This window comes from Oncorhynchus mykiss, chromosome 7 (assembly GCF_057628025.1).
Source record: "Oncorhynchus mykiss isolate SJ-2025 chromosome 7, ASM5762802v1, whole genome shotgun sequence".
Classification (NCBI taxonomy): Eukaryota; Metazoa; Chordata; class Actinopteri; order Salmoniformes; family Salmonidae; genus Oncorhynchus; species Oncorhynchus mykiss.
The window spans coordinates 68,938,776-68,965,526 of record NC_143028.1 but is presented as its reverse complement, the minus strand read 5'-3'; the positions used below and the strand labels follow the sequence as shown (position 1 = coordinate 68,965,526).

Below are 26,751 nucleotides of genomic sequence, written 5' to 3'. Positions count from 1 at the left end.
TATATATATATATATATATATATATATATATATATATATATATATATATATATATATATAGGACTCAGGACTTTACTGTGGATATAGATACTTTTGTACCTGTTTCCTCCAGCATCTTCACAAGGTTCTTTGCTGTTGTTCTAGGATTGATTTGCCCTTTTCGCACCAAAGAACGTGTCTCCTTCCTGAGCGGTATGACGGCTGCGTGGTCCTGTGGTGTTTATACTTGCGTACTATTGTTTGTACAGATGAACGTGGTACCTTCAGGCATTTGGAAATTGCTCCCAAGGATGAACCAGACTTATGGAGGTCTATCATTCTTTTTTCTAAGGGCTGATTTCTTTTGATTTTCCCATGATGTCTTGAAGGTAGGCCTTGAAATACATCCACAGGTACACCTCCAATTGACTCAAATGATGTCAGCTAGCCTATCAGAAGCTTCTAAAGCCATGACATAATTTTCTGGAATTTTCCAAGCTATTTAACTTCTTATGGCTGAGATCCTGTTACCGGGAGCGATATAACAACATCCAGTGAATGTACAGGGCGCCATTTTCAAAAGAACAGAAATCTCATAATTAAAATTCCTCAAACATACATGTGTTTTTTTATATCGTTTTCAAGGTAGTATTGTTGTTAATCCCACCACAGTTTCCGATTTCAAACAGGATTTACGGGGCAAGCACCACAAACTATTGTTAGGTCACCAACAACTCACTAAAATACACAGCCAATTTTACCAGCCAAAGAGAGAGAGAAAAAGCACAAATAGAGATAAAATTAAAAATGAATCACTAATCTTTATCAGATGACACTCATATGACTTCATGTTACACAATACATGCATGTTTTGTTTGATAAAGTTCATATTTGTATCAGAAAATCTGAGTTTACATTGGCGCACTACATTCACTAGTTCCAAAAACATCCAGTGATTTTCCATAGCCACATCATTCAACAGAAATACTCATCATAAATGTAGATGATAATACAGGTTATACACATGGAATTATAGATATACCTCTCCTTAATGCAACCGCTGTGTCAGATTTTTTTTTTAAACTTACGGAAAAAGAAACACATGCAATAATCTGAGACGGCGCTCAGAAGTAAAAACACCACAGCCGCAAAGATGGCGTCAACAAAAACAAGAATTTACATGATAAATATTCCCTTGCCTTTGATCTACATCAGAAAGCACTCCAGGAATCCTAGGTCCACAATAAATGTTTGTTTTGTTCGAAAATGTAATTTATGTCCAAATACCTTCTTTTGTTAGCACGTTTGGTATACATATCCAAACGCTAATTCTGGTCAGCGTTATCGGACAAAAACTTCAAAAAGTGATATTACATTTCACATTTCAAACTAAGTACAGAATCAATCATTAGGATGTTTTTAACATATAGCTTCAATAAAGTTCCAACCGGAGTTCTCCTTCTTCGTGAGCAATGGAACGCAAGTGACTACCATGAGGAATAAACATGATCAGAAAATGGCTGACTGCCAGACACCTGACTGATTCTGCTATCATTCACTCCCACAACATCATAGAAGTCTCATTATAATTTATATTGATGGTTGACATCTAGTGGAACCCCTAGGCAGTGCAACATCATTCATATCTCAAGGGCATTTCATTGGCGACTCTGGTGAATACATCCAAAGCTCAGATTTCTGACTTTCTGTTTTGATTTCAACTCAGGATTTTGCCTGCCATATGAGTTATGTTATACTCACAGACATCATTCAAACAGTTTTTAGAAACTTTAGTGTTTTCTTTCCAATACTAATAATAAAATGCATATATTAGAAACTGAGACTGAGGAGCAGGCCGTTTACTTTAGGCACCGTATTCATCCAAGTTACTCAATACTGCCCCCCAGCCATAAAAAAGTTAAAGGCACAGTCAACTTTGTGTATGTAAACTTCTGACCCACTGGAATTGTGATACAGTGAATTATAAGTGAAATAATCTGTGTGTAAACAATTGTTGTAAAAATGACTTGTGTCATGCACAAAGATGCCCTAACCGACTTGCCAAAACTATAGTTTGTTAACAAGAAATCAGTGGAGTGGTTGAAAAATGACTTTTAATGACTCCAACCTAAATGTATGTCAACTTCTGACTTCAGTTGTGTAGAGTAGGGCTGTGCCTGACTAAAACATCTTGGGGACCCAGAGTAATCTGTTCTTTCGAACAATTGATTGGTCAACATTTTTAACCGTGTATCAAATCAACGATATGTATTCTTCTTAGCTTGTCTGATGCTTTAAGCACACTGTGAATAAATAATTAAGACACACAAATGACTCGAGGGAGCCAGAGAGAGCCTAACCAGATCAATAATAAAAAACTATTTCCCAACCTCTTCTTCCCGCTGCTTTTTGCCTTGGCAGATTCTGCTGTTACGCTCCCGAAGTTGCAGGTAGGTAATAGGCTACACCAGTGGTCGGCAACCTTTTCCGTTTGGAGTGCCAATTCATCTAATAATTTCTATCGATCTGCGTGCTGGTTATGATATTCGTATGCACATTTTCGTGGAACAGTTTAATTTATAATAAAGTCTTCATATCTCAATAATTTCATATGGTTAATAAAAATTATAAAAGTAACTTCAATTGCCATTGCTAACCGTGTAACAATAGCCTACACAAAGGAAACAAACAAAAAACATTGCAGCCTGCAGGTAGAAAATATCCTGATAAAAATAAATATCCTATAAATCAAATCAATTGGTTTTGCATGGCCTGTCTGCAAGGAACTTGTTTACTTGCTGTTTGAGGTGAGGAAAAAAATTATTTTGAGAAGCTCCACATTGGTGGTGAGTAAAGTCTAGCATGCTAACAGATCCCCAAATGGGCACATTTTATAGGCCTATATTTGCGTGCAGGCCATGTAGCCTAGGCCTACTTCTCTGCATAATCAGGTGCGCGTTCTTACTCAACACTGACAGGAGCACTACAAATAAAAGACAATTAATAAATTGACAACTCGTAAATGGAATGAAATAAACTTCAACTTGTTCCTCACAGGTGTAGCCTAGGTGTTGCGGTCTGAAGACAACGTGTCCAATCTGACAATGAGAACAGTAAAAGACTAATAATAATATATTGAATACATTAACAGAAATTACCGTAACCAAACAAACATTGTTGATTAGAAATTATTGGAATTAATGGTAAAAGTACTACTGGTGGGTGAGACTGTTGTGCCATCACTGCGGTCTGCGCAATGGATAAGTCCCCTCCTGTGCCATTAAAAAAATATATATATTCTCGCTCTCTCAAAAGTTTTAGAACACCTACTCATTCAAGGATTTTTCTTTATTTTTACTATTTTCTATATTGTAGAATAATAGTGTAGACAAACTATGAAATAACACAATCATGTAGTAGCCACACATTGCCACGCTCATGGCATTCTCTTAACCAGCTTCGTGAGGTGGAATGAATTTCAATTAACAGGTGTGCCTTATTCAAAGTTAATTTGTGGAATTTCTTTCCATCTTAATGCGTTTGAGCCAATCAGTTGTGTTGTGACAAGGTAGGTGTGGTATATAGAAGATAGCCCTATTTGGTAGTAGACCAAGTCCATATTATGGCAAGAACAGCTCAAATAAGCAAAGAGAAATGACAGTCCATCATTACTTTAAGACATGAAGTTCAGTCAATCCGGAACATTTCAAGAACTTTGAAAGTTTCTTCAAGTGCAGTCACAAAAACCATCAAGCGCTATGATGAAACGGGCTCTCATGAGGACCGCTACAGGAATTGAAGACCCAGAGTTACCTCTGCTGCAGAGGATAAGTTCAGTAGAGTTAACTGCACCTTAGACTACTGCCCAAATAAATGCTTCACAGAGTTCAAGTAACACACAACTCAACATCAACTGTTCAGGAGAGACTGCGTGAATCAGGCCTTCATGGTTGAATTGCTGCAAAGAAACCACTACTAAAGGACACCAATAACAAGTAGCAACTTGCTTAGGCCAAAAAACACGAGCAATGGACATTAGACCGGTGGAAATTTGTCCTTTGTTCTTGAGTCAATTTGAGATATTTGGTACCAACTGCCGTGTCTTTGTTAGATGCGTTGTGGGTGAATGGATGATCTCCGCATGTGTATTTCCCACCGTAAAGCATGGAGGAGGAGGTGTTATCGTGTGGGGGTGCTTTGCTGGTGACACGATCTGGGATGTATTTAGAATTCAAGGCACACTTAACCAGCACATCTGGTTTGCGCTTAGTGGGACTGTCTTTTGTTTTTCACCAGGACAATGACCCAACACACCTCCAGGCTGTGTAAGGGCTTTTTGAACAAGGAGAGTGATGGAGTGCTGCATCAGATGACCTGGGCTTCACAATCACCCGACGTCAACCCAATTGAGATGGTTTGGGATGAGTCGGACTGCAGAGTGAAGGAAAAGCAGCCAACAAGTGCTCAGCATATGTGGGAACTCCTTCAAGACTGTTGGAAAAGCATTCCAGGTGAAACTGGTTGAGAGAAGTTTTCACTGTCTTTTTACTGTTTTTATTTCTTATCTATTGTTCACTTAAAACCAATTCTTTATTTAAAATTTGCTCTGTTGGTTAGGGCCTGTAAGTAAGCATTTCACTGTAAGGTCTACACCGTTTTGTATGTGGCGCATGTGACTAAACTTTCATTTGATTTTAGAATGCCAGAAGTGTGCAAAGCTGTCATCAAGGCAAAGAGTGGATATTTGAAGAATATCAAATCTTAAATATATTTAGATTTTTTTAAACACGTTTTTGTTATTAAATGATTCCATATGTGTTATTTCACAGTTTTGATGTCTTCACTATAATTATACAGTGTAGAAAATATCAAAAATAAAGAATAACCCTTGAATGAGTAGGTGACAACTTTTTACTGGTACTGTATGCCTATCAAACTTGCACAGTGACATTTCAATGGAGTTATTCACTCTATTTCAACAGCATGACAATCAGTTTGAGCTCATTGAAGAGGCCCACCTCTTTTTTTGCCCTTAGGAATAGACAGTGCTGTCAGAACTTGGCCTCGGCTCAGACAAAGTACGAACTCCAGAATACTGAAATAGTTTCAGAAGTGTTATAATTTAAGGAACAAGAAAGCTTGGGTGTTCATTTAGGAGAGTAACAAGGAATTTTGACAACTATGCCCAGCCGCCTCAGACAGAAAAGAGAGGAGGAGAGGAAGGGAGGAAACTTGGCACCGTAGTTAGTTTAGCTGTCTGCACAAAGCTCACCGGGAGCGTTCTTATGGCAAAGACAGTTTTTTTTGTGTGTGTGTGTGTGGGGGGGCAGGGGAAGGATGACAAAACTGAGAGGGAGACAGCTGACTCAAACTTTAATTATGGCCTGATCCAGCTATCAGAACACCCTGTGGCTTTAGGGCTTTTTGGAAGCTAGACAGATGTTATGTAGGGGTTTTAAGCCGGAAATGTAAGTTATTTTGGGGAAGATTGAAACAAATCTACACCCCATCTCCAGATACTCTATATATACAGAAGTATGTGGACACCTTCAAATTAGTGGATTCGGCTATTTCAAGACACACCAGTTGCTGACAGGTGTACAAAATCGAGCAAAGAAATCTCCATAGACAAACATTGACAGTAGAACGGCCTTATTAGCGAGCCCAGTGACTGTCAACGTGGCACCGTCTTAGGATGCCACCTTTCCAACAAGTCAGTTCGTCAAATTGCTGCCCTGCTGGAGCTGCTCCAGTCAACTCTGTGTTGTCATTGTGAAGTGGAAATGTCTAGGAGCAACAACGGCTCAGCGGTGAAGTGGTAGGCCACACAAGCTCACGGAACAGGAGAGCCAAGTGCTGAAGCGCACAGCATGTAAAAATTGTCTGTCCTTGGTTGCAACACTCACTACTCACTAAGTTCCAAACTGCCCCTGGAAGCAACGACAGCGCAAGAACTGTTCGTCTGGAGCTTCATGAAATGGGTTTCCATGGCCGAGCAGCTGCTCACAAGCCTAAGATCACCATGCACAATGCCAAGCGTCGGCTAGAGTGGTGTAAAGCTTGCCGCCATTGGATTCTGGAGCAGTGTTCTCTGGAGTGATGAATCACGCTTCACCATCTGGCATTCTGACAGACTGAGTTTGGCAGATGCCAGGAGAACAGTTTGGTGGAGGAGGAATATTGGTCTGGGGCTGTTTTTAATTGTTCGTTCTAGGCCCGTTAGTTCTAGTGAATGGCAATCTTAACTCTACAGCATGCATTGACATTCTAGACGATTCTGTGCTTCCAACTTTGTGGCAACAGTTTGGGGAATGACCTTTCCTGTTTCAACATGACAATGCCCCCATGCACATAGCAAAGTCCATACAGAAATGGTTTGTTGAGATCAGTGTGGAAGTACTTGACTGCCCAACACAGAGCCTTGACCTCTACCCAATCTAATACCTCTGGGATGAATTGGAACGTCGACTGCGAGCCAGACCTAATCGCCCAACATCAGTGCCTGACCTCACTAATGCTCTTGTGGCTGAATGGAAGCAATTCCCCGCAGCAATGTTCCAACATCGAGTGGAAAGCCATCCCAGAAGTGTGGAGGCTGCTATTGCAGCAATCGGGGGGACCAACTCCATATTAATGCCCATGATTTTGGAATGAGATGTTCGACGAGCACGTGTCCACGTACTTTTGGTCATGTATTGTACGTTTATGGGTTTAGTATTTTGGGTGGGTATTTTGGTGGCAGCGGTGGGATCTTTCTCACTACTCATATGGAGGGGAGATAGATATGGGGAGGGAGTGAGAGAAACCTTCAACTGTACACACACACACACTTATGCAGACATGCATGGAGACATGCTATCACTTGATCAGAGTTATTGACCTTAGCTGTGTTCAAATACCCTTACTAACATACTGTATATTACATACTTAATCAGTCTATATACTATTATTTTAGTATTTTGTGAACATCCTTTCAGTTGAACGTACTAGCGCTTCACCTATCTACCGGAAATTGATGCTGTTGCTATGTGACCTCTTGCTAACTTGTTAGCATAACAAATTACTAGCTATATCTCTTAAGATTTCGGGTGTGTTCGTAATTCAATCTGTAGTGCCAGAATGCGCTCTGGGCGTTCGTAAATTCAGAGTTGTCAGATTGATCGTACATAAATTCAGAGCGTTTCGCTCTGAGCGTTCAGAGTGCACACTGGAAGTGTGTGCCCAGAGGAGTAGAGTTTATAGGGTTGATCAGAGTGTTCTGACTAAACAACGGCAGTCAAGCACCCAAGCTTACTGGCCATCTTGCTAGCTACTTCCAGACACAAATGAGAGAACTCCTCACTGACAATTTTTCTCACCCTAGCAGAGCTGGTTAGGCTGTTTTCATGTCATCCAGAGTAGGGTTTCAAAGGGTCTGAATTTTTCCGGATATTTTCCATGGGAAGTTAAGGCTGGGAATTTTCTTTAACCTGTCCCGGAACCCCGTTCTGCTAGCGGAACCCCTTGCCAACAGCCAATGAAATTGCAGGGCACCAAACACAAATCAACAGACATCTCATGTCAAATCAAATTTCTCAAACATACAAGTATTAGGCACCATTTTAAAGATACCATTCTCGTTAATCCAGCCAGTTTCTGATTTCAAATATGCTTTACAGTGAAAGCTCCACAAATGATTGTCACAGAAAAACCCAGCCATTTTTCCATCCAAAGAGAGGAGTCACAAAAAGCACAGATACAATTAATCACTAACCTTTGATGATCTTCATCAGATGACACTCCTAGTACTTCATGTTACACAATACATGTATGTTTTGTTCGATAAAGTGCATATTTATATCCAAAAATCTCATTTTACATTGCCGTGTTATGTTCAGTAGTTCCAAAACATGCAGTGATTTTGCAGAGAGCCACATCAATTTACAGAAATACTCATTCTAAATGTTGTTGAAAATACAAGTGTTATACATGGTACTTTAGATAAACTTCTCCTTAATGCAACCGCTGTTCAAAAAAACTTTACGGAAAAAGCATACCATGCAATAATCTGAGTACGGAGCTCAGAGCCCAAACCAGCCAAAATAAATATCCGCCATGTTGCGCAGTCAACATTAGTCAGAAATAGCATTATAAATACAGTGCCTTGCGAAAGTATTCGGCCCCCTTGAACTTTGCGACCTTTTGCCACATTTCAGGCTTCAAACATAAAGATATAAAACTGTATTTTTTTGTGAAGAATCAACAACAAGTGGGACACAATCATGAAGTGGAACGACATTTATTGGATATTTCAAACTTTTTTAACAAATCAAAAACTGAAAAATTGGGCGTGCAAAATTATTCAGCCCCTTTACTTTCAGTGCAGCAAACTCTCTCCAGAAGTTCAGTGAGGATCTCTGAATGATCCAATGTTGACCTAAATGACTAATGATGATAAATACAATCCACCTGTGTGTAATCAAGTCTCCGTATAAATGCACCTGCACTGTGATAGTCTCAGAGGTCCGTCAAAAGCGCAGAGCATGTGTTCTAAAGACGGTTGACATCTAGTGGAAGCCTTAAGAAGTGCAACAACCAATATCCCACTATCTTCAATAGGGGCTGAGTTGAAAAACTACAAACCTCAGATTTCCCACTTCCTGTTTGGATTTTTTCTCAGGTTTTTGCCTGCCATATGAGTTATGTTATACTCACAGACATAATTCAAACTGTTTTAGAAATGTCAGTGTTTTCTATCCAATACTGCTAATAATATGCATATATTAGCATCTGGGACCGAGTAGGAGGCAGTTTACTCTGGGCACGCTTTTCATCCAAAAGTGAAAATGCTGCCCTCTATCCCAATGAAGTTAAGCCTGTTGTCGGGACCGGCCTGCGACATATTTTGTGGTGGGCGGTTTTCTGGTCCATGTCAGACTTTTCATACCCAAACCATGTCCATGCGACCGAAGTAGCCCCTCTTTAAGGTACGGTCTCTGTGCCCTGTGTCGCGTTCATTGACAAAAAATATTGCCGTAAAGAGTGTGATTTGCGACACAATGAAATACACAAAGTTTTTCTATCGCCGCGTGATATATATCGTTCTATTGCCCAGCTCTATATGACATACATGATTTTGTGTTTTTAAATCATTCCAACTTGTTAAAAATTTCTGCTAGTTAGTTTTTGCTACCATGTGGGTTTTCGCTTGCTTGAGCCTGCTAACTGAGTGTTAATCCATCTGTTTCCATGCATGTTTGATTTTAAAACATTTAAATTACAAAGGAGTTGTTTAATCTAACTGCTTAACTATTTCTCTATAAATGGAATTGTATTTATTTTTTTACTCTTTAAAAAAAAAATCTTTACAGGAAAATTGTGTGGAGACATTTCATTGCAGCTAATATAGAAGGCAAAGCTGTGTACATTTGCAAATACTGTGCCAAATCATATGCGAAGAATGCAACAAAGATTTCAGAAATCATCTGGCCAAGTTCATAAAGTTCCTGCAGTGCTCACAACAAGCAACCTCTGTCCCTCTACTTCTATTCGAGGTGAAAATGAGGAATCAGACACCTTATCGATAGCAACAGCTCATGGTCCTCCTGGAATCAGAAGTGTTTTTGACTCAATGGAGTAACGTAGCCGGATAAATGCTGATGAATGTCTTGCTCGAGCTGTGTATGCAACTGGTTCCCCTCTGATGCTCACAGGCAATGTGTGTTGGAAGAGATTTCTGAATGTTCTTCGCCCAGCATACACCCTCCAAGCAGACATGCTTTATCCAACCAGACATGCTTTATTTTTCCTTGCCCACGAACACTCGACCACCCATCAGAGATGACAGTCTGCTTCTCTGATTTGCTTGGCCTTCACTTGAACTATTGCTAACTAGCAGAGTTCAACAGAGTTCAAGTGAAGGCCAAGCAAATCAGAGAAGCAGACTGTCATCTCTGATGGGTGGTCGAGTGTTCGTGGGCAAGAAAAAATTAACTACAATATCTCCACCCCTCAACCAGTATTCTACAAGAGCACAGACAAGGGACAACAGACACACCGGGTCTCTACATTGCAGATGAGCTGAAGGCAGTCATCCATGACCTTGGACCACAGAAGGTATTTGCACTGGTGACGGACAATGCTGCGGACATGAAGGCTGCTTGGTCTAAAGTGGACGAGTCCTACCCTCACATCACACCCATTGGCTGTGCTGCTCATGCATTGAGTCTGCTCCTCATGGCACTGAAAACAATGGATACTCTCTACAAGAGAGCCAAGGCAATGGTTAGGTATGTGAAGGGTCATCAAGTTATAGCAGCAATCTACCTCACCAAGCAACATGAGAATAAGAATAAGAACACCACATTTTAGCTGCCCAGCAATACCTGTTGGGGTGGTGTTGTCATTATGTTTGACAGTCTCCTGGAGGGGAAAGAATCTCTCCAAGAAATGGCCATATCACAGTTTGCCGATATGGACAGCCCCATCAAGAGGATCCTCCTGGATGATGTATTTTGGGAGAGAGTGGTAAGCAGCCTGAAACTCTTAAACTCTAAAGCAGTAGCCATTGCACGGATTGAGGGGAACAATTCCATCCTGTCTGATGTTCAGACTCTGCTTGCAGATGTAAGAAGAAAAAAATCCATATTGCCCTGCCCACTTCACTGTTGTTCCAAGCAGAGGAAACTGCAGTTCTGAAATACATCACAAAGCTTGAAGACTTCTGCCTGAAGCCCATACACCTCGCAGCGCACATGTTGGACCCCAAGTATGCTGCCAAGAGCATCCTGTCTGGTGCAGAGATCAACAAGGCTATGGTGTCATCACTACCGTCTCTCGCCACCATGGCCTGGATGAGGGCAAGGTTCTTGGCAGTCTGGTGAAGTACACTTCCAAGCAAGGGCTTTGGGATGGCATTGCAATATGGCAGTCGTGCCAACATATCTCATCAGCCACCTAGTGGACGGGACTTTGTGGATCTGAGGCTCTTTCCCCTGCAGCCTCTATCATCCACCAAATCCCACCAACATCAACCGCCTCAGAGCGTAATTGGTCCTTGTTTGGGAACACACACACTAAAGCACGCAACAAGCTGACCAATACAAGGGTTGAAAAATTGGTGGCCATCCGGGCAAATTGGAGGCTTTTTGAGCCTGACAATGAGCCATCCTCAAAAAGGTTGGAATGTGACAGTGAAGATGAGGCCTCAGTCTGATGTTCAAGAGGTGAACATTAGTGATTGACCAATTAATTGGCATGGACGATTAATTAGGGCTGATTTCAAGGTTTCATAACAATCGGGCCTCTACGTTTTTGGACGCCTATTACATTGCACTCCACGAGGAGACTGTGTGGCAGGCTTGACCACCTGTTACGTGAGTGCAGCAAGGAGCCAAGGTACGTTGCTTGCTAGCATTAAACTTACCTTATAAAAACAATCACTAGTTAACTGCACATGGTTGATATTACTAGTTTAACTAGCTTGTCCTGCGTTGCAAATAATCAATGCGGTGCATGTTAATTTATCGAATCACAGCCTACTTCACCAAATGGGTGATGATTTAACAAGCATATTCGCGAACAAAGAACTGTCGTTGCATCAATGTACCTAACCATAAACATCAATACCTTTCTTAAAATCAGTACACAAGTATATTTTTTAACCTGCATATTTAGTTAATATTGCCTGCTAACATGAATTTATTTTAACAAGGGCAATTGTCACTTCTCTTGCGTTCTGCGCAAGCAAAGTCAGGGTATATGCAGCAGTTTGGGCCGCCTGGCTCGTTGCGAACTGTGTGAAGACCATTTCTTCCTAACAAAAAACGTAATTTGCCAGAATTGTACATAATTATGACATAACATTGACGGTTGTGCAATGTAACAGCAATATTTAGACTTAGGGATGCCACCCGTTTGATAAAATATGGAACTGTTCTGTATTTCAATGAAAGAGTAAACGTTTTGTTTTCGAAATTATAGTTTACGGATTTCACCATATTAATGACCTAAGGCTCGTATTTCTGTGTGTTTATTATAATTAAGTCTATGATTTGATATTTGATAGAGCAGTCTGACTGAGCGGTGGTAGGCAACAGCTAGCTTGTAAACATTCATTCAAACAGCACTTTCCTGCGTTTGCCAGCAGCTCTTCGCAATGCTTGAAGCACAGCTCTGTTTATGACTTCAAGCCTATCAACTCCTGAGATTAGGCTGGCAATTCGATTGTGCCTATAAGAACATCCAATAGTCAAAGGTATATGAAATACAAATGGTATAGAGAGAAATAGTCCTATAATAACTACAACCTAAAACTTCTTACCTGGGAATATTCAAGACTCATGTTAAAAGGAACAACCAGCTTTCATATGTTCTCATGTTCTGAGCAAGGAACTCAACGTTAGCTTTTTTTACATGGCACATAATTGCACTTTACTTTCTTCTCCAACACTTTGTTTTTGCATTATTTAAACCAAATTGAACATGTTTCATTATTTATTTGAGACTAAATAGATGTAATTTATGTTTTATATTAAGTTAAAGTGTTCATTCAGTATTGTTTTAATTGTCATTATTACAAATATATATATATATATATATATATATATATAAAGAATTGGCTGAGTTTTTAAACATTTATTTCACCTTTATTTAACCAGGTAGGCTAGTTGAGAACAAGTTCTCATTTGCAACTGCGACCTGGCCAAGATAAAGCATAGCAGTGTGAACAGACAACACAGAGTTACACATGGAGTAAACAATTAACAAGTCAATAATACAGTAGAAAAAAGGAGAGTCTATATACATTGTGTGCAAAAGGCATGAGGAGGTAGGCGAATAATTACAATTTTGCAGATTAACACTGGAGTGATAAATGATCAGATGGTCATGTACAGGTATTGGTGTGCAAAAGAGCAGAAAATAAAATAAATAAAAACAGTATGGGGATGAGGCAGGTAAAAATGGGTGGGCTATTTACCGATGGACTATGTACAGCTGCAGCGATCGGTTAGCTGCTCAGATAGCAGATGTTTGAAGTTGGTGAGGGAGATAAGTCTCCAACTTCAGCGATTTTTGCAATTCGTTCCAGTCACAGGCAGCAGAGAACTGGAACGAAAGGCGGCCAAATGAGGTGTTGGCTTTAGGGATGATCAGTGAGATACACCTGCTGGAGCGCGTGTTACGGGTGGGTGTTGCCATCGTGACCAGTGAACTGAGATAAGGCGGAGCTTTACCTAGCATGGACTTGTTGATGACCTGGAGCCAGTGGGTCTGGCGACGAATGATCAGTGAGATACACCTGCTGGAGCGCGTGTTACGGGTGGGTGTTGCCATCGTGACCAGTGAACTGAGATAAGGCGGAGCTTTACCTAGCATGGACTTGTAGATGACCTGGAGCCAGTGGGTCTGGCGACGAATATGTAGCGAGGGCCAGCCGACTAGAGCATACAGGTCGCAGTGTTGGGTGGTATAAGGTGCTTTAGTGACAAAACAGATGGCACTGTGATAAACTGCATCCAGTTTGCTGAGTAGAGTGTTGGAAGCAATTTTGTAGATGACATCGCCGAAGTCGAGGATCGGTAGGATAGTCAGTTTTACTAGGGTAAGTTTGGCGGCGTGAGTGAAGGAGGCTTTGTTGCGGAATAGAAAGCCGACTCTAGATTTGATTTTCGATTGGAGATGTTTGATATGAGTCTGGAAGGAGAGTTTACAGTCTAGCCAGACACCTAGGTACTTATAGATGTCCACATATTCAAGGTCGGAACCATCCAGGGTGGTGATGCTAGTCGGGCGTGCGGGTGCAGGCAGCGAATGGTTGAAAAGCATGCATTTAGTTTTACTAGCGTTTAAGAGCAGTTGGAGGCCACGGAAGGAGTGTTGTATGGCATTGAAGCTCGTTTGGAGGTTAGATAGCACAGTGTCAAAGGACGGGCCGGAAGTATATAGAATGGTGTCGTCTGCGTAGAGGTGGATCAGGGAATCGCCCGCAGCAAGAGCAACATCATTGATATATACAGAGAAAAGAGTCGGCCCGAGAATATAACCCTGTGGCACCCCCATAGAGACTGCCACATGCCCTCCGATTTGACACACTGAACTCTGTCTGCAAAGTAGTTGGTGAACCAGGCAAGGCAGTCATCAGAAAAACCGAAGTAATCGGTATCGGCTTTTTTTTTTCCCATGTGAATGGTCAACTCATTTTATTAAAGTTCAATTCGTAACTAAATTGTTTTTTGATTTTTATTGAAAGGGTTTAATCACTTGCAATTGTCTACTAACTATATCCATACTATGACCAATAAGCATACTACATGCTCAATTTACATCACACTAGTATGGTTTGTGTGCTTAGTATGAGTTTTCAAACACAGCTCTTGTCTTTCTCCTATTGGATACTCAGCACTTCAACTAGAAAGTATCTGTCTGCAGCCCTCGGGCTCTATGTACACACACACAATTTTGAGTCAAAAAGATAGCGTAGTGATTATGACTATAGCGGGATATACAGTGCCTTGTGAAAGTATTCGGCCCCCTTGAACTTTGTGACCTTTTGCCACATTTCAGGCTTCAAACATAAAGATATAAAACTGTATTTTTTTGTGAAGAATCAACAACAAGTGGGACACAATCATGAAGTGGAACGACATTTATTGGATATTTCAAACGTTTTTAACAAATCAAAAACTGAAAAATTGGGCGTGCAAAATTATTCAGCCCCCTTAAGTTAATACTTTGTAGCGCCACCTTTTGCTGCGATTACAGCTGTAAGTCGCTTGGGGTATGTCTCTATCAGTTTTGCACATCGAGAGACTGAAATTTTTTCCCATTCCTCCTTGCAAAACAGCTTGAGCTCAGTGAGGTTGGATGGAGAGCATTTATGAACAGCAGTTTTCAGTTCTTTCCACAGATTCTCGATTGGATTCAGGTCTGGACTTTGACTTGGCCATTCTAACACCTGGATATGTTTATTTTTGAACCATTCCATTGTAGATTTTGCTTTATGTTTTGGATCATTGTCTTGTTGGAAGACAAATCTCTGTCCCAGTCTCAGGTCTTTTGCAGACTCCATCAGGTTTTCTTCCAGAATGGTCCTGTATTTGGCTCCATCCATCTTCCCATCAATATTAACCATCTTCCCTGTCCCTGCTGAAGAAAAGCAGGCCCAAACCATGATGCTGCCACCACCATGTTTGACAGTGGGGATGGTGTGTTCAGGGTGATGCGCTGTGTTGCTTTTACGCCAAACATAACTTTTTGCATTGTTGCCAAAAAGTTCAATTTTGGTTTCATCTGACCAGAGCACCTTCTTCCACATGTTTGGTGTGTCTCCCAGGTGGCTTGTGGCAAACTTTAAACGACACTTTTTATGGATATCTTTAAGAAATGGCTTTCTTCTTGCCACTCTTCCATAAAGGCCAGATTTGTGCAATATACGACTGATTGTTGTCCTATGGACAGAGTCTCCCACCTCAGCTGTAGATCTCTGCAGTTCATCCAGAGTGATCATGGGCCTCTTGGCTGCATCTCTGATCAGTCTTGTCCTTGTATGAGCTGAAAGTTTAGAGGGATGGCCAGGTCTTGGTAGATTTGCAGTGGTCTGATACTCCTTCCATTTCAATATTATCGCTTGCACAGTGCTCCTTGGGATGTTTAAAGCTTGGGAAATCTTTTTGTATCCAAATCCGGCTTTAAACTTCTTCACAACAATATCTCGGTCCTGCCTGGTGTGTTCCTTGTTCTTCATGATGCTTTCTGCGCTTTTAACGGACCTCTGAGACTATCACAGTGCAGGTGCATTTATACGGAGACTTGATTACACACAGGTGGATTGTATTTATCATCATTAGTCATTTAGGTCAACATTGGATCATTCAGAGATCCTCACTGAACTTCTGGAGAGAGTTTGCTGCACTGAAAGTAAAGGGGCTGAATAATTTTGCACGCCCAATTTTTCAGTTTTTGAATTTGTTAAAAAAGTTTGAAATATCCAATAAATGTCGTTCCACTTCATGATTATGTCCCACTTGTTGTTGATTCTTCACAAAAAAATACAGTTTTATATCTTTATGTTTGAAGCCTGAAATGTGGCAAAAGGTCGCAAAGTTCAAGGGGGCCGAATACTTTCGCAAGGCACTGTATGTCTACATACTATACTTTATCCAAATCATAACAATCATCATCTATTATTTAAAGCTATCACGGTAATAATTGGTAACAAGATCCGTCATATTTTCCTTGATCAAGTTTAAGAATCTACGTGCTATAGCTTGTATAGCATAAGGTTGCTGACATCAGCCCAATAATGTACTTCCTTTCTCCAACCCCCCACACCCTTATGTCAGTTTAGGTGATATCACTACGATGTCACTATTTTGACATATGTAATGAGACTGTACTGCATAGCCAGACGGTCTGTTTTCTCCGTTGTTGAATTGGGTAGTTTTTCAAAGCAGTGAGGGGGGCTTTGAATAAGCACAGACAGCAATTCTCTGCAGCTGGTTTGACACTGAAGCTAGAGAACATGTTAAATTGTGTGAGGTAGACTGGGGAGCGAGGAAGCTTGTTATTTTTGTGCTTGCTTTCTTTTTACCCCCCTGAGATGTAATGAATTTACCGCTGGAGTGCGGGTACGCTTTCTCAAAGTCCAATGATTTAACCTTTTCCTCTGCACTATTTCCAGTTTCATTAGAAACAAATTAAAAATGATGTAGCCTGTAGCTTTGGGCTCGGTAGAGATTGTGTAGACTACTGTTGTTTTCTTACAGTAAGGCAGTGTTCAGGGATTTTAGTGTCTGTTAACCTCAAATGAACTATCTGCAGAACCTTGTTAGGTTGAGGGATGGGTTTGCCCAGGGCTCGCAACTAACTTTTTCCCTGGTAATGTCCCGAAGTGCAATTTCAACTGTCTCAAATTGAACTTGAACCGTCCCAAAATTAAAGAACTTGTTATTTTTAAGTTTTGATATGCCAACATGGGTCTAGGTCATTTGCAGTGCTTTTAAAGTAATTTGTATATTTCTGAGACAGATAGTCAGTCTTACATGAACTTAATTTAAGAAAATTCATTTTTTTGCATCTTAATGAAAACAAACATCCATTACATTATTTATAATGTATTAATTGAAAATGCTAACCACATGTAATATATCTGAGAGAACAATGTTATTGTGAACTGGTTACTGAATAAACTTAACCTTTTGTGACTAGGCGGCAGTATTTTTATTTTTGAAAAAAAAAACAGTTCCCGTAGTAAACGGGATATTTTGTCAGGACAAGATGCTAGAATATGCATATAATTGACAGCTTAGGATAGAAAACACTCTAAAGTTTCCAAAACTGTAAAAATATTGTCTGTGAGTGTAACAGAACTGATGTTGCAGGCGAAAGCCTGAGAAAAATCTAATCCGGAAGTGCCCCATGTTTTGAAAGCGCTGCGTTCCAATGTGTCCCTATTGAGCAGTGAATGGGCTATCAACCAGATTACTCTTTCTCCGTATTCCCGAAGGTGTCTACAGCATTGTGACGTAGTTTTACGCATTTATGTTGAAGAATACCCGTAGGCGGCTACATTGCGCAAGTGTTCACCTGATGCTCCCAGAGAGATTCTCGCGTAAAATACAGAGGTAGCCATTACTCCAATCGGTCCTACTGAAAAACGAATTGTCCCGATGGATATTTAAATCGAATAGATATTTGAAAAACACCTTGAGGATTGATTATAAACAACGTCTGCCATGTTTCTGTCGATATTATGGAGCTAATTTGGAATCTTTTTCACCGTTTTCGTGACTGCAATTTCCGGCTGATTTTCTCAGCCAAACGTGAAGAACAAACGGAGCTATTTCGCACACAAAAATTATATTTTCGGAAAAAATGAACATTTGCTATCTAACTGGGAGTCTCGTGAGTGAAAACATCTGAAGCTCATCAAAGGTAAACGATGAGCCACAACTAGCATTGTCTTGCATTATTAGGAACCCAGGGCCAACCGCACCAGCATATGGTCTCACAAGGGGTCTGAGGATCTCATCTCGGTACCTAATGGCAGTCAGGCTACCACTGGCGAGCACATGGAGGGCTGTGCGGCCCCCCAAAGAAATGCCACCCCACACCATGACTGACCTACCGCCAAACCGGTCATGCTGGAGGATGTTGCAGGCAGCAGAATGTTCTCCATGGAGTCTGTTTCTGACCGTTTGAGCAGACACATGCACATTTGTGGCCTGCTGGAGGTCATTTTGCAGGGCTCTGGCAGTGCTCCTCCTGCTCCTCCTTGCACAAAGGCGGAGGAAGCGGTCCTGCTGCTGGGTTGTTGCCCTCCTCCACGTCTCCTGATGTACTGGCCTGTCTCCTGGTAGCGCCTCCATGCTCTGGACACTACGCTGACAGACACAGCAAACCTTCTTGCCACAGCTCGCATTGATGTGCCATCCTGGATGAGCTGCACTACCTGAGCCACTTGTGTGAGTTGTAGACTCCGTCTCATGCTACCACTAGAGTGAAAGCACCGCCAGCATTCAAAAGTGACCAAAACATCAGCCAGGAAGCATAGGAACTGAGAAGTGGTCTGTGGTCACCACCTGCAGAACCACTCCTTTATTGGGGGTGTCTTGCTAATAATGCCTATAATTGCCTATAATTTCCACCTGTTGTCTATTCCATTTGCACAACAGCATGTGACATTTATTGTCAATCAGTGTTGCTTCCTAAGTGGACAGTTTGATTTCACAGAAGTGTGATTGACTTGGAGTTACATTGTGTTGTTTAGGTGTTCCCTTTATTTTTTTGAGCAGTGTAAATAGCCAAGGACAAAGTCAAATTTCGGTAGACCTCTGTTTTCAAGTAAATTTAACAGACTTTTATGCCTGTTATGCCTGTGTGCAGCGCTTCTAAAAATTATTCTGTCACTCAGATCTTCACGTGTGCACGCACAGCCCCCAGCCAGGCAGTGTTCCAGCGCGAGGCAGAAATTCTTTGCACATTTTACAATGTGCGTTCAGGTCAGGGACATCGGCTCTGGTCCGGTGGGCCGCAGACAGGCTGGGAGACAGTCATGTGCATTTTAATAGGCCTGTTTGTCCAACATTGGAATGATATTCTAATATTATACCTTTCCATTACCTAAATAATTACATATGTGATGCCTGGCCAGCCATATCATTGTTTGAAACCTGGACATTATACATAGCCTAGCATACCTTGCTTTTAATAGCCTACAGCCAAAATGTGACTATAGAAAAAAAGCTTTCATGATATGCCATATTAAACCAGCATTATTCCTTCTACTGTCCAAAGGCAGTAAGGCACAATCCTACAGTTGCATCTTTAGATATTTCCTCTTTCTAAGATAGCATTTTGGAACATTCAGGTGTTTTTTTTATTTATTTTAATTTTACCTTTATTTTACTAGGCAAGTCAGTTAAGAACAAATTCTTATTTTCAATGACGGCCTAGGAACAGTGGGTTAACTGCCTGTTCAGGGGCAGAACGACAGATTTGTACCCTGTCAGCTCGGGGATTTGAACTTGCAACCTTCCACTAGGCTACCCTGCCGCCCCAGGTGTATGGCTGAGATGAGTGAACACATTACTGCGCTTGTAATGTGAATAATTCGTAGTTTATCAACTTTTAAGCTAAATGTGATCTCTTTCATCAGCCAAATCTTTGTTAAAATATTTTGTATGGCCAACTGTCCCAGCGTCTGTTATGAACCGTCCCAGACACTTTTTTTTATCGTCCGACGGGACACCCTTAATTTCGAGCCTTCTCAGCATATTTAGTCTGTTTAAACATTCATCCACGTATGCAGGAAACACACCGTCTCACACACTCCAGATGAGACAGTTATCACTTGCATGTCAATGGATCAATGAAAAACGGGGAGGAGTAGCAGTGGAAGCTGGGACAGAACACCAGTTATCTCACCTCACTCAAAGTACCATTACACTGGGATGATAACTAATGATGGAGGGGAAAATCCATGTAGTTACATCACAATATTATTTTGGACAATATTATATCGATACTTTGACTTTTTTGCTAGATAGCGTTAGCTAGCGCTACTCGGCTGCACCTGTGCCAAAACACTGGTATTTGTCATCCTATAGCTTGTTCTCCATCTTTTTACAGGACATTCATTTTTATGACTTATTTTATCGTGCTCGCTTGTCTTTGTTTTTTCCCCCACCTTTATTCAACAAGGTAGGCCAGTTGAGAACAAGTTCTCATTTACAACTGAGACCTCAAGCTATTGTTATTTTTGTTTTGTCTTGTCTTCTCTAATCTTGTCAGTACAAACATTGGTCACAGAGTCCAGTGATATACTGTGTGAAGTAGCATGTACCTATGTTTTTAATGAAGGCAGCGAATGAGTGTGTACAGCGCAGGGCACTGCCACTTGAGTGAGGGACTCTTCAGTGAAAAACTGCCCTCGCAACTCTGTCTCCCTCAATCTTGCTCGCACTCTCATTCACCCACTCACCCCCCCCCCCTTTTCTGTCTCCCTCTGTCGCTTTAACCTTGCATGTTTTGATGAGCATGGAGTGGAGATGTGTGAGTGTGACAGAGAGAGATTATAGAGGGAGAGCTCCATTTGATGTGTAAATGCATCACTCCATTAATTGACTGCTCTGCTCCCTGCTTCTCCTTCAGTGGCTGAACCCTGCGCTCCGTTTGGTCCCAGAGATCCTGCCCCTGTTGTGTGTGGGTGGGGGCTCTTCACTCACTCACTCACTGATGGCAACTTGCCAGGGGAAAGATGGGCACCACTCACCAATGGCAACTTGCCAGGGGAAAGATGGGCACCACTCACTGATGGCAACTTGCCAGGGGAAAGATGGGCACCACTCACTGATGGCAACTTGCCAGGGGAAAGATGGGCACCACTCACTGCTCCCCTTTCTTACCTTCTTTTTCTGGCTCTCTCTCTGGTCTTGTGAAAGCTAGAGAAGAGAGCTGCCAGTATTTCCATCTCCGATCAAATTAAATGTACTTTGTCTGATATATTTGAAAATAAGATTGAAAATAAGATTGGCCTTTTGGGAGGCCTCCTTCAGCAACTTAATCCGGATGGACACTACACAACTTTTAAAATCCTAACATCTCTGAGCCTGTCACATTAAAGACTATCGTTCCTGTAGTTTTTTTGTTTTGCCAACATAGTGGTGCACACACAAAATTATCTGTCACAGACAGGCTGTCATACACTACAAGATTCTTTATTTGGTTGTGAGGATTTTCGAAACCACGCTGTCCCTAGAAACCGCAACGAGAGTTTGTCACGAGCCAGACAGTGGCAAAACAAAGATGGAGCTAGACAGTGAACAGCAGCTGGCCACACTTGTTGTGTGTGCGGGGATTTGCACGGAGAAACACAAGAAGAAAAGACTGCGAATTTGGGTGAGGCCATGGTTGGGGAGACGTGGCCAGTTTGCGTGGTCTGTACTGCAGAGAGAGTTGTAGGTAAATAAAGCCCAATCCAAACAGCTAATTAGCTAAATTTACAGCTAAATTAGCCTGCTAATTTATGTTTTCATACAGTGCATGTAGTATGACCTAATATCACTCAAATAACCAATAACAAGTACAGGTATTCAAAATGTGCCAAAATCAATGAAATTATTAGGTTATGGGCCCATTCTACAGTATAAAGAAATAGGTTGCTATTGTGTTATGGCTTTAGCACCAAAACAAATTCCTAGAAATGATTATTGCATGGCAATACAATGATCTGATTCTGATTCAGGATATTTAGCTAGGGCTACATTGTGCTCTGCCTTCACCTATACTTTCCCCCCCACATAATAGAGGCATGATAGGATGTGTTTCAGCAAGATTCTGCGGATGACCTCCGTCAAATTAGATTTCCTGCTGGGTATGGAGCGATCCCTCATCAAAAAGCAGAACACCAAGATGAGACGGGCAATCACTGTGAGGGAGCGGCTGTCTTGAGTTTTTGAACATAAGCATTTTGGCACATTATTGTTTTGTCTATTGAATATATATATGTGTGCATTTTATGTTTTCTAAATGTTTGTCTTTTCTTGTGAAGGTGAAATGTTCAAATCCCAATACAGGATTGGGAACACCACTGTGTCCAATATTGTTATGGAGACATGTGAAGCCCTGCATCAGGTCATGAAGGAAGAATTAACAGTATCCTAATGTTTCTTTTGACCGCTGTTTTGACTGATGGGTCTTTTATTAGTTCAGCTGCCACCTGATTTCCAAATGTAACTTCTGTGTCAACAGGCTGCTTGGCGCCAATATTCTGTACTTTTTCAGACATTCGCTTAAAACAAACAAGCTTCTGGAGCTGTCCTGCTCCGATTGCTTCTCTTTGCTGCGTTTCTTCTAAGGCATATTTTCAGTCTCCTTCCTGCTGGCGGTGGATGGATTCTCCGAGGGGCCAGGAGAAGGGGTACCACGTCGTGATTGAGGCTTAATAGCTCATATGTCAATTGTCAACGTCACAGGTCTTAACAGAGCTGCTGGTGATGCGGAGAAAGACATTTCAGATGTCTCTGACATCATCCAAGTTATCCTCTGTCTCATGCAGCATATCTCTTTATCCTCACATCGAGCTGGAAGAGAGAGAACAAGTGTCAGTGACCTTCAAATGCTATTACATCCTGTTTGATTTGTTTAATGAAAGTACTTCACAACAATCAATCTGTCAGATAGGACTACATGCTAGATAGGTTATACAACTGTCAATAATATTGCACAACCCAAGGTTATAGCACATGATGTGCTCAATGTGTTTATGCTTACACTGGTCTCACTTTGGTGGTGCATCACATCTTTTTGGGGGGTGTCTAGATTCTTCAAAAGCAAACACAGCCAGTCTGGGTATTCCTGCTCCAACTTGGCTTTGGCTTTAGCAAAAATGCTCAATTCAAGGCGAAGAGTGGGCAATTGGGGCACAAACATTTTCATTGAACTATTTAAATGGCCGGTGGTAAGTGGCTTTGACCGTGACAAAGCCTGTAGCTATCTACATCCATAACAAAGTGATTAAAATGCCTGTAGCTAGCTACATCCACAACAAAGTGATTAAAATGCCTGTAGCTAGCAACATCCACAACAAAGTGATTAAAATGCCTGTAGCTAGCTACATCCATAACAAAGTGATTAAAATGCCTGTAGCTAGCTACATCCACAACAAAGTGATTAAAATGCCTGTAGCTAGCTACATCCACAACCAAGTGATTAAAATGCCTGTAGCTAGCTACATCCACAACAAAGTGATTAAAATGCCTGTAGCTAGCTACATCCATAACAAAGTGATTAAAATGCCTGTAGCTAGCTACATCCATAACAAAGTGATTAAAATGCCTGTAGCTAGCTACATCCCTAACAAAGTGATTAAAATGCCTGTAGCTAGCTACATCCATAACAAAGTGATTAAAATGCCTGTAGCTAGCTACATCCCTAACAAAGTGATTAAAATGCCTGTAGCTAGCTATATCCATAACAGTGATTCAAATGCCTGTAGCTAGCTACATCCATAACAAAGTGATTAAAATGCCTGTAGCTAGCTACATCCACAACAAAGTGATTAAAATGCCTGTAGCTAGCTACATCCACAACAAAGTGATTAAAATGCCTGTAGCTAGCTACATCCATAACAAAGTGATTAAAATGCCTGTAGCTACAGTGGTTCTTCCTTTAAAAGTTGCGTCATACTGCAGCACACCTTGCGGGCTGCCACAGAATTTTATGGGACGTTATTTAATTGTCAGCCATTGTTACCATTAATGCTAGTTAGTGCTAGTTTGACCACCAGAGGGCATCTTTGAGAATCATTTGATAGCCTTCAATATTGGCTGTACTAGAGAATTTAAAACCTTTTTTTGCAAGAACATAGTATATGGATTGATTTTAAGAAATTTTGCTTAATTCATTTGATTAATATTATGGTGTTTCTATTCCAAGAAAAACAAAAAAAATTAAACCCTCAGGGTTTCCGTTAGGATGGAATCGAAAATATGGTGCTATACAAGGTGGCGGTCGGGAGTAGGCTACAGTACTAAGAGCATAACATTTCTACACCCTAATTGTAGTCTAAGCAATACCCAAACGGAGATTCAGTGCAAAAAAAATAAATCTTATTGATTTATCAAGACCAGTCCCCGTGCTTGTCTGAGCAGCTCGAAACGGTGCTGAAATAGTTGACCATAGGCTTATTCTATTGCTTCAGGAGTAGACTGCAGTAAGAGCAAAATAATCCTAACATTTCCACATCCTAATTGTAGTCTTCGTTTCTCTTAGAATAAAACCTTAGTGTAACAGCAGTTTTTAGTAATTAATACTGAGGAGTAGTAACAAACAAGTGTGTTTTCCGGATGTGCGCGTGCAGGACAGAGGAATAGCAATTTTTACACTATTGTTCTAAATTCAATCACCTTCATCCTCAACATTCAGTTAATTGAAATTCAATTTTGAAGTCATGCACAATTATTAGTTTCTGTTTGGTGTATGTCGCCCATTCATTGTCAAATAAGAGACTGTAGTTCCTTGGGACCCAAAAGCATAATCAGTGCTCTATCTCCCCCTTGCGCTGGAGCAATGAACTTGTGACGCAGGGTACCATACTAAACCACAAATTCCATCTAAGTCTCATAAGAAATAACCGCAAAACTTTTAGTTGAGCAACCGCTATCTACATGCATAACAAAGTGATTTAAAATTACTGATAGTGATAGGCTGTTCTTCCTTTTGCATGGCAATAATGTAAATGGAAAGCAACCTAACGTTAGCTAGATATCAAGCTATTTTGCTCACCTGGTTGTTGAAGAGCAGTGGCAGTGTCTTTCCAGCTCTTTTCTTTTTCAGTTGTGGTGAAACTCAGAAGAGACATCGGACAGGCACACTCGTGATCGTGCCAAAGTTCCACCAGCCTCCGTTCCATCTCGTGTCCACAGACCGTGGAGTGCTCCCAGCTCTTCGAAGCAACGTTTTTTTTATGCTACGCTAGCTAGCGTTCACCTCTTCCGCCTGATTTCGTCACGAGCTCTCATTGCCAATTGCTGATCGCAGTTCTCAAAACTTGTCGTTGCACATCTCACATTACAAGAGCATTGCAGATTTTGTGCCGATTTTTAAAATCAAACATATTTGAAAATATCGGGACGTAAACGAGCGTCTGTGACAGCCGCACGCCCCGACTAGGCAACATATGGGGATTTTGTCACCGATCTCAAACATATCGGTGCCAAAATCGCTTAGTGTCCACCCGGCTTTACTCACAATTCACAAATTAATAAAGGCCTTGATATAGAATTAGCCTGCAGTACAGCTCTAGTACTTTGGTGAACATGCTGTCAATGGACATTGGCTATTGGTTTCTTGCACACGTTTACACTGGGCCCATTTGTCCCTATCTGTACCACTGGTGTCACAGTCCAATTATTTTCTAATTGCTGCACTCTACTGCTTCTGATTCTATTAGACATATAGCATAGGCATTTAGCGTAGCATTAGCCCCTTGAAAGGGCTTTATCCCAGCTGTTGTTTCTGTATTGCACTAGCTAGATCAGAACCACATATAAACAACTGGTGATGATTATGCTGACACAGATAGCCAACGTAAGGATGTGACCCGTTCACCCCCAATCCCTCGCTCTCTCTGCCCTGGTGGAGCAACAGATTTGCACAAAACGAACGCAAGTAAAACAGAATTTGTAATTCCAGATGACACTTCCTGTCTATGTTGCTGTTGTGTGAACAAAAAGTGATGCAACTTGATCTTTGCTCTCTGTATGTGTGAGGACTACTAAATGCTACCTGATGCTATGTCAAGAGGGAAAGCAGCCTCTGTGTCAGAAGCACAACCACAGTGTACGCACACACAACTCTTACTGTCCCGACCTCTTGCTTCCCACCGACATCATTTTATTCCTGAGGTAAACAGTCCCGCGTCCATCAGTAGTGGAAAAGCCAAACAAAAACCTGCTACTCATGGTTGCTATAGTGTGATTAGGATGGACACATGAACACAAAGGACTACCAGTGTGTCTGACATACAGCATAGGAAAACAACCGGTTTAAGAGAGGAAAGGGAAGCAAGTGGGCACAATAGCAGTCACTGTATTAAATGAGTCATTAAAGGGACAGTGTCTTGTTCTACACAACAGATGGTGTGGGGCAGGGACGTATCTTAACTCTAGATTTGACCACCTTTGGGGTCTGAACATCAGACAAACGTTAATTTTGGTGTGAACCATAACGTTAACATTTATTGCTAGCTAATTAGACATTAGTTCAAAGTGACTAGATGTGGTATTTTAAAGGGATATTTCAGGATGTTGCCAATGAAATCCTTTATCTACTTCCCCAGAGTCAGATGAACTCGTTGATACCATTTATGTCTTTGCGTGCAGTTTAAAAGTAGTTGCTAACTAGCGTTAGGGCAATAATTGGAGGTCTATGAGAACTGCTAGTATGCTAGTACATACCATAAACTTCCAGTCATTGTGCTTCCTTCATACTGGATACAGAGACATAAAAATGGTATTCATGAGTTCATCTGACTCTGGGGAAGTAGATAAAGTGCTTAATTAATGGTAACCTCATCAACCGTGCACACTGACTGCATTCAACACCATGTGCTTGCTTGGGACTAGTGAAGCGATTTAAATAGATTGAGTTAAGATTTTTTTCTCAGCCAAGTCTCCTTAAAATGGCTAGCAGTAAACGTGCCTCTGTAATATGGTTAACATATTGAACTAACTATTAGCCATATTATGATCACACTAACTGCTAGCCATATTAAACAGGCACTGTAACTGC

The 26,751-nt window shown here is 41.2% G+C and overlaps 1 protein-coding gene and 1 long non-coding RNA gene across 3 annotated transcripts in view; one reads left to right on the top strand and one right to left on the bottom strand.

Moving 5' to 3' along the window:
- The window catches only part of LOC110528476 (plexin-A1), a 417,662-nt gene that overhangs the window by 13,474 nt on the left and 377,437 nt on the right, over positions 1-26,751 (top strand). The gene's annotated exons all lie outside the window — the stretch shown is intronic.
- LOC149982654 (uncharacterized) lies at positions 21,083-26,028 on the bottom strand. Its single transcript, XR_016497427.1, has 2 exons — positions 24,745-26,028; positions 21,083-22,541 (listed from the first exon to the last, which is right to left on the bottom strand). It is a non-coding gene; the product is annotated as an uncharacterized LOC149982654 (long non-coding RNA).